General features: G+C 41.2%; 1 protein-coding gene across 1 annotated transcript in view; it reads left to right on the forward strand.

Moving 5' to 3' along the window:
• Nucleotides 1-17112, forward strand: part of LOC126471404 (bifunctional glutamate/proline--tRNA ligase) — a 252116-nt gene that overhangs the window by 194567 nt on the left and 40437 nt on the right. The window lies entirely within an intron of this gene.

Consider the following 17112-nt stretch of genomic DNA (forward strand, 5'->3'; position numbering starts at 1 on the left):
TCTTATCTCTCATTATAGTTAAGAAGAGGTTTTTACAGTTTCCAGCGATTAGTTTGTTTCCAGGAGGGCATACTTGATCAATTTTTGATGGTAATGAATCCTTGTTTTCCTGAGAACCCTCACAAAATACTGATAGTTTCTTGCAGTGCGTGATGAAACAAGGTTTTCAGTTACAATAGGTCGGATTCTACCCCATCTCTCCTTCTGCTGTACATCATATACATAATTAACTTATGGAAGTGGAAATGGTACAGAATTTACGTCATTCCAATCTCATTGTCGTCATCATCATCTTCACACAATAGTGAAATGTTTCAGCTGAATGTGTACCTTATCTGTTGCTCGCTATAGCCATTTGCTTCAATTTGTACACTAGTTTAGCACATGACGGCAACGGCGGAGGGACTGGAAATCTCGATTTATTTCTAAACAGTGTGATGCTTCCACCTTTTCACCTGTTGCTTCAAGTACTGTGATAGAAATACGAATGGTAGGAAAGTAGTGAGAGATATGTGGTAAGGCCATACTTTGGCAGCAAAGATAAAGCTCAAGCAAGGCAAAACACACACACACACACACACACACACACACACACACACCTGCAGCATTAGTAGCAAAATCTTCACTATTGTAACAGTCGTGTGCACATAAGAAGGGATGAAGTTGATGCATTCTATACACAGAGAGAGACAGGAGAATTTTTTACAGCATTGGCAGTGCATTCTTTGCCTTGTTCCAGCCTAACAACTGACAATGTTAGTGTGTGCTTTACATGGGGACTGTTGGTTCTGCTTCTGACTCCCTTTCAAGAGATAAAGAGAGTTTAAAATGTATAATATGTGGTTCAGTGTAAGTTTTGAAACGGTTGTGATTAATGGTTGTGTTGTAAACAGATATATTCACTGAAACTTGGAAGTTACAGGAAAGAACGCCCTTGTAAAAAGTTTAACATGATTAAACTTATTTTTGAGGCTGAAAGTGAGGGCTTCTGAGGGGATAGACTCCTGCAAGGATCAGGTTTTTAGGATATAGGATATCAAGAAATTCTTGGTTATATATTTTATGAATGGCATATTTGCCTCCCAACAATTATCACATTTGCATTGTTTTAGCATCTGCTGTAAATGTCCTCCTGCAAACCATTGACCTTTCCCGAATTGGAATCACATCTGTATTGTTTTAGCATAAGCTATTTGGTTGGTGCTTAAGTTCATAGCATTTTTCCATTAATTTAATAAGTGCAACAGATACACATAACAAAGTCTTTAGTCATCATTAATTTATTCTCCTTCACTGTGTACAACAGTCTGTCAGCACTGGAGTAACTTTCCAGTTCCACAACTGTAGAAATCACATGGTTCTGAGGCGGAGAACTTGTCGGTCTGAAGAACTTGCCGTGCCATGTTCAGAGCGCATTTCCACATGAAAAGTAATCTCCTTAAAGGCTTTTCGATAGAGAGCAGAAAAGGTAAAAGTCTGAGGGCACAAAAAAGGTAAACGTCTGAGGGCACAAGATCAGGTGACTAAGGTGGGTGCAGAATGATTCCCATCCCTACTTCTGAATAGTGTTTTTTGTCAGTTTAGCAGAAAGCAGGTGGGTATTATTGTTCAGTAGTATCACCTTCAGGTAATCATTCTGGGTCACTGTTCTTGGACTGCATCTGCAAGACCTCTCAGAGTTGTTCACAATAAAATGTCAGTTGTGATTGTTAGACCTCAGGGAAGCAATTCATAGTACATTATCTTTTGTGAATACACAGAGATCTTTGTACAGAGAGTTGCTGCTTTGTTTGGCTCAAGCATTCTTTCCTTTTCCTTAAGTTAGCTTAACATCATCATTTTTCATCACGGGTAACAACACAGGATAGGAATGATTGGTGATGTTTGTAAGCCAGTTGATAACAAGCAAGTAGAGATGCACATATGGCCACCTGCTGATTTTTGTGATTTGCGCTTAGAGCATGCAGTACCCAAACAACTGAATTTTGAACTGCCTCATTGCATTTAATATTTCGCATGTTGGTGGAATTATCACAGTTCATCGCATTTGCCAGTCCTCGAGTACATTGATGTGGTTCTTTACAGATTAATGCATTTCAACGATCTTCACCAAACCGTAATGGTCTTCCTGAATTTGGGGACTCACTGATGTCAAAACGCTCCTCCTCAAAATGGAAAAAAGAAAAGAAAAAACAGAAAACAGTTTTTTACCAATCTGTCGAATGGCATTATCCCCATTTATGGCACTTTTTTTGTTCTGGCTGCCTTTGCTGGTGTCACCCTCCATTGACCTTAGAAGAATATATCGGAAATGTTCAGATTTCCCCACTTGACACTCCTTTCCTAGTATCCACAGCTGCACCCATCATCTCCAGTTGACAAAATGACAACTCAAATAGCAACAGTGAACTAGAAATAAAAAATGACAATTGATAAATAAACCCATAGCAATTGGAATACCAACATGCAAAACAAAAATACTACAAACTTATGCACCAACCGTATACAAATGTCCTCCCTCAAACTAAGTGCCTTGCCCTGATTGGAGTGGCTTGCGTGCTGCGCCAATACAGACAGCCCCAACAGTAGTGCAAGTGTACATCAGAGAGGTATCATTTCGGTATTTACAAGGGTAACAGGATGTCTTCAGGAAAGGTTGGTTTGTTTGAATGGGGGGAGGGATTATAGAGGGGATCAAGGCTTCACTACAGTAAGCAGGTTCAAGTGGATATAGTTTTTACTAGCTGTTCAGATTTGAAAAGGCTTGCACTTGACAGAGTAATGTAAAGAGTTGCCTCAAACAATTCTGCATACTGAAGAACACAACAAGAAAGCACTCCGTCTTCAGGCCACAAGTGGCCCATTGGGACCATCCGACTGCCGTGTCATCCTCAGGTGAGGATGCGGATAGGAGGGGCGTGTGGTCAGCACACCGCTCTCCCGGTCGTTATGATGGATTTCTTTGACCGGAGCCGCTACTATTCGGTCGAGTAGCTCCTCAATTGGCATCACGAGGCTGAGTGCACCCCGAAAAATGGCAACAGCGCATGGCGGCTGGATGGTCACCCATCCAAGCGCCGGCCACGCACGACAGTGCTTAACTTCGGTGATCTCACGGGAACCGGGGTATCCACTGCGGCAAGACCGTTGCCACAACAAGAAAGGGTTGATGATAATTCAAGACCTGTGAAGATGATGATAGAGAATAATGTGTTTTATGGGATTGAAGCATGTTGTCTTGACTTGTGGATGATGATGTTAGTCAGCAAGGCAGAACTGTAAGGGGTTTCATGGAAGGATTGATGAATTGTTAGCTGGACATTGGTGTTTCCAGGTAGACGTAAGATACATATAACTTCTTCAGATGGTGATGAGAATATTATTGAAGCTGTTGGAGGGCAAGGGTCTTGAAATGAATATGCCATGGGAATCTGGAAAAATTACATAGGGCAGACAAACTGTGGCATAGCTAAGCTCTTAACTGAACATGGCATTATATCCATTCATGGCACAAATGTTTCTGGTTGCCTCTGTTGCTGTCACCACTCAATTGAACTCGGACAGAAATTTTGAAAAATCAGTGGTAATGGAACACAGCCATATGGAAGGGCATAAGATTAACTTTTGACAATACAGAGATCCTCTCCTACACATCAAATTTCTGGGTCTATGTCATAAAACAGGTAATAGAATTTTTGCATGTGCAAAGCAGTTTTAACAGAGACAGAGGTTACAACCTCAGTTGTGTATGGAGGAGAGCACTCTAAAGAAATAAAACCAAGAAACATAATTTTTAAGAGAATGGATGAGGCTGAGGGTGGTCCCTGTTCCCCGTCCACCCCTCAGTTGCAGACCAGTGAGACAGGGAGGCTTTAGTGACCCTCTTGACATCACTCAACCTATGAGCAGCATAAGTGCCATCATAAAGGAGACATATTTTGTTCCCGGAAGATACACATCTGAGGATGATGATGGTGGTTGTCTTTGAATGCCCAAGTTTTTTTAACTCATGTTTACTGCAGACTGAACACCGACAAAATTTTAATACACGTATGTTGCAGCTGTGTGTGCATAATCATTGTTATCTTTATCATTAATATGATTCCTATTGTTATTACATGTGTTGTCTAATTGTTATGCAATTAAAATATTTTACGCTCATGGAAAGTCTTGAAAACTAAGATTCCATAAATTTAATCAGTTGTTGTTAAGTATATCATCACATTATCTAAGTGGAAAATGTTAATTATATAGTCACTGTGCACTATCTCATGTTGTTTCAAAACCAAAACTACACTGAGGTTGCCATTTCAGCTTTAGGCATTATCCTAGACTAGTAAATGTGTATGACTTACTGAAGTACAACTAAAGATAAATTTTTATCTCTCTAATGTATTCTATGTACACACTGAGAATTACATAAGGTGCTAACATCTAACACTCATATATTCATCAAAGCTATTGCTTTGCTCAGAATACTAAGAAACTGCTGACCTGCAAGAGTAGTAAATGAAAAACTATGTCTAAGTAGTATGTATTCTGTTCATATAATGATGCTTTATACCTGTATGCCTGTGCCTAGTCCCTGTGCTCCTATATTAGTCTCATTACAAGTGCACATACAGTTCCAGCTGCTTTGAATGTAGTACAGTGTGTTGGTGTGGGACAAAGACAAAATCATAGAAGGAAGCAAGAGTGCTGGGGTAATAAATACATTTTATGTCATAATGCATCTGTGAATGGTGAGAGAGATAAAGCGGCAAGTAGTTCATTGTTTAAAAATTGTGCTATTGTACACTCCTGGAAATTGAAATAAGAGCACCATGAATTCATTGTCCCAGGAAGGGGAAACTTTATTGACACATTCCTGGGGTCAGATACATCACATGATCACACTGACAGAACCACAGGCACATAGACACAGGCAACAGAGCATGCACAATGTCGGCACTAGTACAGTGTATATCCACCTTTCGCAGCAATGCAGGCTGCTATTCTCCCATGGAGACGATCGTAGAGATGCTGGATGTAGTCCTGTGGAACGGCTTGCCATGCCATTTCCACCTGGTGCCTCAGTTGGACCAGCGTTCGTGCTGGACGTGCAGACTGCGTGAGACGACGCTTCATCCAGTCCCAAGCATGCTCAATGGGGGACAGATCCGGAGATCTTGCTGGCCAGGGTAGTTGACTTACACCTTCTAGAGCACGTTGGGTGGCACGGGATACATGCGGACGTGCATTGTCCTGTTGGAACAGCAAGTTCCCTTGCCGGTCTAGGAATGGTAGAACGATGGGTTCGATGACGGTTTGGATGTACCGTGCACTATTCAGTGTCCCCTCGACGATCACCAGTGGTGTACGGCCAGTGTAGGAGATCGCTCCCCACACCATGATGCCAGGTGTTGGCCCTGTGTGCCTCGGTCGTATGCAGTCCTGATTGTGGCGCTCACCTGCACGGCGCCAAACACGCATATGACCATCATTGGCACCAAGTGTCCCTTATTCGCTGGGAAGTGGCGGTGCGGTCCCCTACGGCACTGCGTAGGATCCTACGGTCTTGGCGTGCATCCGTGCGTCGCTGCGGTCCGGTCCGCCGACCACTGGCGACAACGTCGATGTACTGTGGAGACCTCACGCCCCACGTGTTGAGCAATTCGGCGGTACGTCCACCCGGCCTCCCGCATGCCCACTATACGCCCTCGCTCAAAGTCCGTCAACTGCACATACTGTTCACGTCCACGCTGTCGCGGCATGCTACCAGTGTTAAAGACTGCGATGGAGCTCCGTATGCCACGGCAAACTGGCTGACACTGACGGCGGCGGTGCACAAATGCTGCGCAGCTAGCGCCATTCGACGGCCAACACCGCGGTTCCTGGTGTGTCCGCTGTGCCGTGCGTGTGATCAATGCTTGTACAGCCTTCTCGCTGGTATGGTGGGTCTGACACACCGGTGTCAATGTGTTCTTTTTTCCATTTCCAGGAGTGTATTAGAGTGTGATTTTGAGGTAATACTTTTATCTTTTAGGGCTGTTGAGAGAGAAGGAAAACACGAAAGATAAGAGACTTATACTAATGGCAACAAGGTTTGATATGACAATTAAATTTATTGTTATCAGGGCAGTTGATGTTCCAGTTCAAGGTATCAACTACTTGGATATCTTACATCAAAGCTCCAGGACCGTGGAATCCCTGACAGATTCTGTGCTGAATTTGTGGCTCTTCTAACAATAATCCATCATAGATCCCTCAAACAAAAGACCCTGCCCAGTTCTTGGGAAAAAGCACAAGTCACATCCATCTACAAGAAGTGAAGTAGAAGTGATTCACAAAACTCAGGGTGTATACGACCCGGGAGATCCAGGAAAAACCTGGACATTTTTTCATCCAGGAGAAAGCAGGGAGAAACCAGGGAATTTTTTAGAATTCTGGGCATTTTTCATTATTTTAGTTTTCAGTTAAATTTTTGTAATTTTGACTGGTAAGAACCAATATTCTAACAAAGAATATTGCTGTATCCCACTACTGCAGTAATAAAACATGAACGAGAGGGGGGGAAACTAAAATAAAACTAAGTTGCAAAAGAAACACGCCATATACAACAAAAAATCATAGTGCTCATACAAGTCTGCCAACAGCAAAATGTGTCAGAGGCTTTAGGAATACTATGCAGTGCTTCAGAACAACAAATTGCCTCCGATGAGCGTGACATCACAACTGTTCACATTAGATTCGTTTGAGCAGTTGTGAGTGGGCTCATGCGCATGCGCAGTTGAGTCGCGTATGAGTAGTACCTTCTACCGCTTCTGGCAACAAAATCGTGGCTGTTGGCTGTATAAGAAGCAGCAGCAGCAAGCAGCCAGATGCTACCCAGAAAAATTATACTGGCATGCCCAAACTGCCAGACTCATGCATGCGCAACAGGCCCGGATCTAGGCACTAGGCGGCAGGGACAAACGGGTGGTATCTGCCCCCGGCGGCAATTTGAGCAGGGGAGGGGGGGGGGGGGGGGGCAAATTCATATTATTGAGAACAAAAACCTTTTTTCACAAAGCGCCGAGCATCCATCGTACGTTGGTCTATCGATTATTCGTATTATTTTGAAACACAACCCTGTAGATTTTTTAACACATTCTAAGTTGATTTTTAAATGCGTGCATAGTGTACATGTCTCTGCCAGAGGAATCCCCGTCACATCTAGAAACAAACTTTCCAGCGGACAAGGGGACGGGACTATACAAGCTGAGCGGGACAAAGCCAAATGGATGAATGCCAATCGCTGTTTGATTATGTGGTTGACCGGGTTTGCAAATGATCAGAGTTGTTATAATTACGAGTGATAGCTGTAGATTCAGTCTACCAGAGCGGAAATAAATGACTAACAGGAATAACAGGTAAGAAAGATTTTGACAAAGTATTTGGTCAGACGGCTTCACTAGTAGCGGCCAGTTGTACAGCCCAGGCTAGCAGGCGCTTAAGTTCTATTCTGGGAGTAGTGCGGAAAACGCGTTGTATGGACACAAAATAACGCCTAACTCGAGAATTAACGTGGGTAAACTAAACCGGTGATTGTGGCAGGGTGAGGGAAGTTAACCAGAGAATAAGTTTTGACACTGGCAGAAATAGTTACAGAATTAGTGATGACAAGAGTATTTGTTAGAACGAGGAATGAGAAGAAACAGGGACATCACACAAATTATGGAAGAAAATGATGATTCCAAATTTATATAAAAATTTCTTAGTACTAATTTTTGATCTCATGCTTGAGAAGCTGCAGCCTATGAATCAAATGTGAAACTATTTCCTAACATAAAGCTTTTGGCTTGTAATAGGCCTTTCCGTTTGATATTGATACTTCGTGAATTATATGACCATTTTTTCCAAAACAGTCTCGTTTATTTGGTGAGTTATAATTGCTGCAGTATTGGCCTATTTAGTTTTATCTAGTAGATGGTGACAAAATACACGTAATGAGCTCAAGAAACCACACCAGTCTTAGGTACTATTTGTATTAACAGCTTTTTCAGTATTAGATAATGACATTTTGTTTTATTCGTGTGGCAAAATGTTTGATGAACTTTGATGAGGTAATAGATCCTTTCACAGAAAGGAAAGCATGTCGTGTCAATCCGTAGCAAGCGGAGAGAGACTTTGAGGTTTCAAGAAATGTGCACTGTCTTGCTTGTCTCTTGTCTTTCCTGCTTTTACATATTCTATATTTAATTTTATGTCACACAAAAGAGAAAGTTATTGGCTAATAGGCAATAAAGAGTGCACATTTTCTGAAGAGTTGCTGTTTTCCAGGTTACAAATAATCCCATCCAGTATTAATTGCGAGGTTTTTCTTTATAAAAAAATAAAGAAGGGGGGGAAAAAAAACGGCTGACTGGGAGCAGGAGAGGCACTGCAGGACATTTTAATTTCCACTGTCCTGAATATAGTTTGATTACAAAATACACGTTTGAATTCGACAGAGTGAAATACAGTGACATGCGATAGAATAATGCTGTGCGACGAAGTGTGGCACTGCACTTTGGCACCCTTACAGCCAAATAACATGACTTCCATTTCCTCGAAGACATATGTTTTATGTATGAGACTCTTCAGAAGAATGTGTGCTACAAAATAAACATTTTTTGAAAAGTCGATTTACTTTTGGCGTCCTTCCTCAAACGCTGGGGGGGGGGGGGGGGGGGGGCCTTACCTAGTATTGCCCCGATTCAGACATATCGTAGATCTGTCTGAGTTGTAGTGGGGAGGTGGATAGTCTCCACGTGACCTGTGTATATGTTTAGTGCTTTTGCTCTTTCCTATTCATTTATTGCTGTCACGTCAAATGAAAATAAAACTGATTTCTGTAGCCAGGAGCTATCAAGTTAATTAAAATATATTCATATAATATGGAAGACTAAAATAAGTTATTACTTTCAGATTTTATTTCCACCTTTCTGACAGTCAAGCATTAATCGCTTTGCAGAACAATGCAGCTATTTTTGTTGGTTTGCAAAAGAAATTTGGCTTCTATTAATCTTTTCCGCTAAGGGCAGTCCATTTACTTGAAACGAAGTGTTTAATTTCACACTATTGGCCGCTAGTTTCAACTGTTCGAAGCATTTGAAGTGCTCGTTTTCATCTTCTAGCACATATGGCATTATGCCATAATAAAGAACCAAACATGTGACAATGCAGTAGTGGTACTCCAAGAATATTTACATCCAAATCTGGACATATGAATGTGCACTTTAAGCCGAATTATGCATTTTAGTATGGTTCACGAAATTCTGAGGCTCTTGGAGTATCTTATGATGATTTGTTTCTTTTATAATATAATGTAAGATCTTTTAATGTTTTACACGTAGGAACATACAGGTTTCATGCGTCATCGTAGCTGAACACGCATGGTGACGCTTATTATGTGGCCCACTCTGCCAACTGTTGGAAAGAACCTATTTCTAACAGGTTGCGGAAAAATATTGCGAATTGTGGTTTGAAAAGTGTTACTTTCAAAGTAAATTTCCTTTTACGCAAGATAAAGTATGTGCAAGAATGTACGATGAATTTCTTAACCCATTTGCAGTCACCCGATTTGGAGTGGTGTGTGCTAAAAATGTCATGCGTATTTATACTGTTATGCTAAATTTTATTTAAATTGCCATATATCATTCAGTATTCACTTTAAAAATATGAAAATATTACCACTTATCCATAAAAGTATGTAGAATATTATGGCTTACACAGATTATCATGTTTCAAATGAATTTGATTGACAGTCCAAATAATTTTTTTATTTTTTTTTTTAATTATAAATTTGACTTTGATTCCATATAGCCAACATTGTGCTTTAATTTCTACAGGCCATAGAATCTACACACATTTGTGAGTAAAATGACATGAGGGATATCAGATCTGTGTTATTATTTAGAAAGATAATAATTATTTATTTGAAGAGAACATTACAGAATTTCCGTGTCTACAGTATGACTTAGCATTTGTGTTTAGGAAAATATTCACCAGGCAAACCCTTATTACATCTATTGCAAACAGTTCTTGACCTCATTTTCCTTCCCTCACTAGTACACACACAGCATCTTGACTCTTTCTTCTCTGGAAGTTTTCTCAATCCCAGAGAACCATGAGGATCATCAATTGCAAATACTGTAATAGGGAAGTGTGACATTTAGTGGCAACTAGACTCTCCATCAGTACTAAGTTAATCATGAGGTGTGTAATGATGTCTAAATATATTATTAGCGTGATCTACCAACAGCTGGTACCTGATACATGGGTTATAATAAGGATGGCCTGATGCTGGACATTTCTCACTATCCACAAGCTGAAAGAATTTCATAAGATGCCGAAATCGGTGGGCAGAAAACATTTTACCCAACCATGGAAATGCCTGTGACAGTTTTGTATTCCAGTATGAGAGCATTGTGGGCCTTTTATTGAGTCCCATATTTAGTAAGCAAGCAATAAAACCTCTTACCTCGGTACTTGTCACATTCTTCCAACAGAATGTAAACATGTACTGTGAAACACGACGTCAATAAACATATGATGCAAAAGCAGAATAATCGAACTCTAATATTTCACGGAAACGATGCTCAATTGTCGATAGCTATCGACCTACACGTAGCTTGAGTTAAAGCGCATCTGTAATCAGCACGCCAACACCATCTAGCACCCAATTCTGTAAGATAAACAAGACGAAGCAGAGTACCGACGAATTGGCACCCTGACAGTATTAGCGTCGGTAGGGAGTGACGATAGATCTACCTTGACATTCAAAGGGTTAAATCACGCAGCGTTTGACTCTCAGAGTCGCTCTTTGAGGACGACCATTAGAAGAATTTCAGCCTAAGATGTTCAGACATTTATGTCATTATGAAAAATTTTACTGGCACATTTGTGTGATGTATCTTAAAGTGTAATACAGGCAAATAAGATCAACATTGTATGTGAAAGCTGAGCTTCTCTTGCAGCTTATTAATCTTAGAGGCCAATATTATATGTGAAAGATTTGCTTTTCTTGTAGCAACACTATGTATATTAATGTAAACCATTAACTTTTCCTACTTGTGTGGTCGTGCTACTTAACAGTGAAATTGCCATTGGCTGACTACATTACGTGTCCTATACTTTGAATATCCACTGTCATCAGCTGGATAGATCACGTAACATGGACTATGACTGGCTTTCAGGAGCACATCGGAATCTTGATTTCAATGCTTCGGAAAGTAACGTGTGGTGTTTGGTGAAATTCGGATATATACTTCCGTAGTACGAAAATATGCAGTGTACATGTTGCTGCACGTCACAGATCTTTCCAAAACGTGCTACCCCCTCCCACTCCCAAGTTTTGTTTTGCAAAGTTCCAAGGAAAAGTAAATTGTCACTTAACATGGAAAAAGTGTATTTTCACCCAGGAAACATGTATTTTTAACTGGGAAAAATCCGGATCCCCTCCACCCCATCCGCATATACGCCCTGAACACTTCGTCCAATATCCTTGACATTGATTTGTTGGAGAATCTTAGAACATATTCTGAGCTCAAATGTAATGAACAGAATGATCCCCAGCTTGGATTCCGAAAACATCAATCATGTGAAACCTAACTCACACTTTCCTAACATGAAGCTTTGGATCAAGGCAGTCAAGCAGATGCAGTATTCCACAAGATTTCAGGATTGTAGCCGGATCTCATTGACTACTTTCCACGATATTTCGGCTGACAACCTTACAGCCATCTTCAGGTGTGTGTTTGACACTGGAGATTGCTAGTGCAAGTCGCTCTATTTATACGTAAAAGTGCCGCAGGCGCGCATGCGCAAGTTACCGTAGCATGCGCGCCACCTGTCAATTCCAAGGCCCTCTACAATATTACTGCATCTATGGAGCGCAATCGAATGCGTGAAAAAAGTAAAACATGCACGCAGCCGTGTCCAAAACAATAAAATGCAAAATTTCAATATTAAAATTACTTGTCGCTCGACGTGTCAGAAGCCATAAAAAGTTTTCTTTGGGTTGAAATTAAAGAAATCAACGGGTCCCAGGCCTTATTCAATAAAAAGCCACCATCACGATTAATGAGATTATCCGCTAAACGTATTTCCACGGATTCCTTCACAACTGAATCCCAGAAGGATCTCGATGGGGCCAAGATTTTCGTGGCCGAATAATCCATAGTATGTCCTGTGGAAATACAATGTTCGGCTATGGCCGACTTACTTGGCTGTAAAAGGCGAGTGTGGCGCTCATGTTCAATGCAGCGGTCGTGTACTGTGCGTGTGGTTTGACCAATGTAGGCTTTCCCACACTCGCAAGGTATTTTATAAATTCCAGCCTTCCGTAATCCCAGATCATCCTTGGCTGAGCCCAGAAGAGCACGGGTCTTTGTAGGTGGCCGGAAGATTGCTGTCACACGATGTTTCTTTAAAATTCTGCCTACTTTTGATGAAATGTTCCCAACATATGGGAGAAATGCTCTGGACTTAAACAGCTCCTTATCCTCTTGATCTTGTTGGTGGTCATGTTTTTTCCTCCTTAAAGCAGTACTAACCTGATGTGCAGAATATCCATTATGTTGAAATACCGATTTCAAGTGCTCTAATTCGTCTGCAAGGCTGTCTTTATCAGACACGACATGTGCCCTATGCACCAACTTTCGAAGGACGCCCATAGTTTGTGACGGGTGATGACAGCTAGACGCCTGCAGGTACAGATCCGTATGCGTGGGTTTTCGATAGACCGAATGCCCCAATGACCCATCCACCCTGCGTTTAACCATGACGTCCAGAAATGGTAGGCAACCATCTTTGTCAACTTCCATCGTAAACTGAATGTTTGTGTGGATGGAATTCAGATGTTGTAAAAACCGTGAAAGCTCTTCTTCACCGTGAGGCCACACTACAAAGGTATCGTCCACGTACCGCCAGAAGACTGTTGGTTTCAACATCGCCGAATCGAGAGCCCTCTCCTCAAAGTCTTCCATATAAAAGTTTGCTACCAGAGGGGACAGAGGACTGCCCATGGCAACACCGTCAAGTTGCTCAAAATATTCATTATTAAATAGAAAGTAAGTAGAGGACAGGGCATGGTGAAACAGCGCTGTTATATCGGCCGTAAACTTATTGCCGATAAGTGACAATGAATCCAAAAGAGGGACCCACGTAAAGAGTGAAACGACATCGAAACTTACTAACAAGTCTGAATCCTTCAGCTGTAGTGTTCTCAGTCTATTGATAAAGTCCGCAGAGTTGCAAATATGGTGCGTACATTTGCAAACAAAAGGTCTCAGTAGCGAAGCCAAATGACTAGATAAATCTTATGTTGGAGCACCGACATTGCTCACTATGGGGCGTAAGGGCACATAATACTTATGGATCTTTGGAAGACCATATAACCTCGGTGGAACAGAACTGTGAGGTCTCAATCTTTTCACAACTTCTTGCGGCAGAGAAGAGGAGTTTAGCAACTATGACGTTTTCTTTTCTACTTTCCGAGTAGGGTCTTTATCAAGCTTCCTGTACGTTGTCTCACTCAGCAAACTATATATCTTCTGATCATACATATCATGTGGCAACAGCACAGTAGCATTCCCCTTATCCGCCGGAAGGATCACCGTCTGAGTATCTTCCCGTAACTTGCACAGCGCAGCCCTTTCCGTTGAAGAAATGTTGCTCTTCTGAGGCCGAGTTCTCGTAAGGGCGCGACATGTTTCCCGCCTGATTTCTTCTGCTGCTTCACTGGATAGAGGCCTGACAGCTTCTTCAACAGCACTAATAAAATCTGTTAAAGGTAAGGTCCTAGGTGTCGGTCGAAGTTCAGACCTTTCCCAAGTACCGACAGTGTCACGTTGTCTAAATCCTTATCCGTGAAATTTACCACAGAGCGTCGAAAAACATCTTCTTGTCGTGACATTGCTGAGAGTCGGTCGAACTTCGATGATTGTCTTGTCACGACAAGAAGATGTTTTTCGACGCTCTGTGGGAAATTTCACAGATAAGGATTTAGACAACGTGACACTGTCGGTCAGCCGAAATATCATGGAAAGAAGTCGATGAGATCCGGCTGCAATCCCGAAATCTTGTGGAATATTCGATACGCCGGGAAAACTTCAAGAGTCAGATGCAGTATTTCTTGATTTCCAAAAAGCAGCAATTGTCCTGTGTCACACCTGCGTTTATGGTCAAAAGTAAAGTCATATGGGGTGTCAGGGGAAATTTGTGATTGGATTGAGGACTTTTTGGTAGCAAGGACACAGCATGTTATCTTGGATAGAGTCATTGTCAGATGTAGGAGTTACTTTAAGTGTGTTCCAGAGAAGTGTGTTCCAGAGAAGTGTGTTGCAGAGAAGTGTGTTGAGACCCTCGCTGTTCAAGTTATATATTAATGTACCTTGCAGACAACATTAATAGTGAAATCAGGCTTTCGCAGATGATGCAGGTATCTGTAATGAAGTACTGTGTGAAAGAAGCTGCATAAATTTTCTGTCAGATCTTGATAAGATTCCAAAGTGGTGCAAATGTTCACTAATATAAAGTTGTGCACTACACAAAAAAAGTGTCATATCCTATGACTATAATATCAATGAACCACTGGTGGCATCGGCTAACTCGTACAGATACCTGGGTGTAACTAAGTTTAATCATGGGTAAAGCAGGTCGTAGACTTCAGTTTATTGGTAGAATACATCGGAAGGAATCAGTGTACAAAGGAGTTTGCTTGCGAATCACTCATGCAACCAATTCTAGAATATTCCTCAAGTGTGTGGGACCCGTAGCAAGTAGAACTAACAGGGTATATTGCATGTATATAGAGAAGGGCAGCATGAATGGTCACACATTTGTTTGATCCATGGGAGAGTGTCATAGAGATACTGAAGGAACTGAACTGGAAGACTCTTGAAGATAGACATAAACTATACAAAGAAAGTCTGTTAAGAAAAGTTTCAAGAACTGGCTTCAACTAATGATTGTAGGAATATACTACAATCCCTTTCGTATTGCTCACATGGGGATCATGAGGATCAGATTAGAATAATTACTGCATGCACAGAGACATTCAGTCAGTCATTCTCCCTGTGGTTCACATGTGAATGGAATGGGAAGAAACCCTAGTAAATTGTACTATGGGATGTACCCTCTGCCATAAACCTCACGGTGGTTTGCTAAGTATGGATGTAAATGTATATTCTGGAAGTTTGCCTTGTTGCAGCGAACCACTTAATATTTCTTTCTCTGGAAAAGTGGCCATCCAGAATAAGGGAAAGTGGCTCATAGAGGAACCACAATGACTTCAGCATACTGAAGGCCCCAAAACACTCGCCTTCAACATGTATTCATTGTGTACCCATCAGAAGCACATATGATAAACTTTTTACTTTGGTCGAGGTCTTCTTTGTTGTTTCTAGGTTGTACTTATTCTTAAGGAAGTGTGAACAGTCTCATTTTGTTCTGTCTTTATAGTTCACAGAACTAATCAGCCACAAACAATTGTCTACAAATTTCACATGGCCTTTTGCTAATGTGGGTACAAATTTGTTTTATGCTCAAGAACTGTGACGTTCTTGGAAAATGGACATCTCCTCTACAAGAATCAGTACGCATTCCATGAGCCTGTGAAACTCAGCTTGCTCTGTTCCTCCATGAGATCCACAGCACAGTGGGCAACGGCGCTCGGGTTGATACCGTCTTCCTTGATTTCAGTAAGGCATTTGACACCATTCCGCATTGCCATTTAATGAAAAAATTATTATCTTACGGAGTATCGGAGCAGACCTGTGATTGGATTCAAGACTTTCTTGTAGATAGAACTCAACACATCGCTCTTAACGGAACAAAATTTACAGATGTAAAGATAATATCCAGAGTACCACAGGGAAGTGTGATAGGGCCGTTAATGTTTACATTATATATAAATGAAGTAGTAGAAAGCGTCGGACGCTCTTTAAGGCTATTCGCAGATGATTCAGTTGTTTATACCAAAGTAGCAACGCCAGAAAATAGTAAGAATTTGCAAAATGATCTGCAGAGAGTTGATGAATGGTGCAGACTCTTTCAGTTGACCCTGAATGTAAATAAATGTAGCATATTGCACGTACTTAAAGAAAACCACTACTGTACTGCTACACTATTGATGACAAACAGCTGGAGACAGCATCTGCCGTAAAATATCTGCGTGTAACTATCCAGAGCGAACTTATATGGAACGACCATATAAAACAGGTAGTGGGAAAAGCAGACACCAGGCTAAGATTCATCGGAATAATCTTAAGGAAACGTAACTCATCCATGAAAGAAGTGGCCTATTAGGCACTTGTTTGCCCGATTCTTGAGTATTGTTCATTTATCTGTGATCCTTATCAGGTAGGACTGATAGAGAAGATCCAACGAAGAGTGGCGCATTTCGTCACGGGATTATTTACCTGGCTAGAGAGCATTACAGAGATGCTAAACAAACCCCACTGGCAGACATTTCAAGAGAGGCTTTGTGCATCACGGAGAGATTTACTATTAAAATTTCAGGAGGACAGCACTTTTGAGGAGGAGTCAGAGAACATATTACCTCCCCCCCCCCCCCCCCATACATCTCGTTTATTGATCAAGAGGAGAAAATTTGAGAAATTAGAGCCAATACAAAGGGTTACCAACAATCATTCTTCCCACGCACTATTCGCATGTGAAACAGGGTTGGAGGGATCAGATAGTGATACCGAAAGTACCCTCCGCTAAACTCAATTAGGTCGCTGGCAGAGTATGATGTAGATGTCGAAATGATGTGCACGTAAGGTTACAGGTGTAAATGCACCTTTATGATGTGATGGCAATACAAGGGTTAGACTTCAAACATTAAACTTCAATAATTATGTATGTGATGTTGACTGTTGCATAAATGAATTTATTGTGTGTCTTGTTGTATTTTAAAAACACAATAAATCAAAACTTTTTCAATGCAAGAAGGTTTTGCTTTGTGCGTATTTCTGCCTTCCAATTCGTGACAAATTTCTACTGATGTGTGAAGTTCCAGTTATGTGTAAATATTGGTATACATTTTTTACCGATACTCAGTTGGAAACTTGGTTGAATCATTAGACACAGTTTCTCTGAAATTTG

This window comes from Schistocerca serialis, chromosome 1, assembly GCF_023864345.2.
Source record: "Schistocerca serialis cubense isolate TAMUIC-IGC-003099 chromosome 1, iqSchSeri2.2, whole genome shotgun sequence".
NCBI lineage: Eukaryota > Metazoa > Arthropoda > Insecta > Orthoptera > Acrididae > Schistocerca > Schistocerca serialis.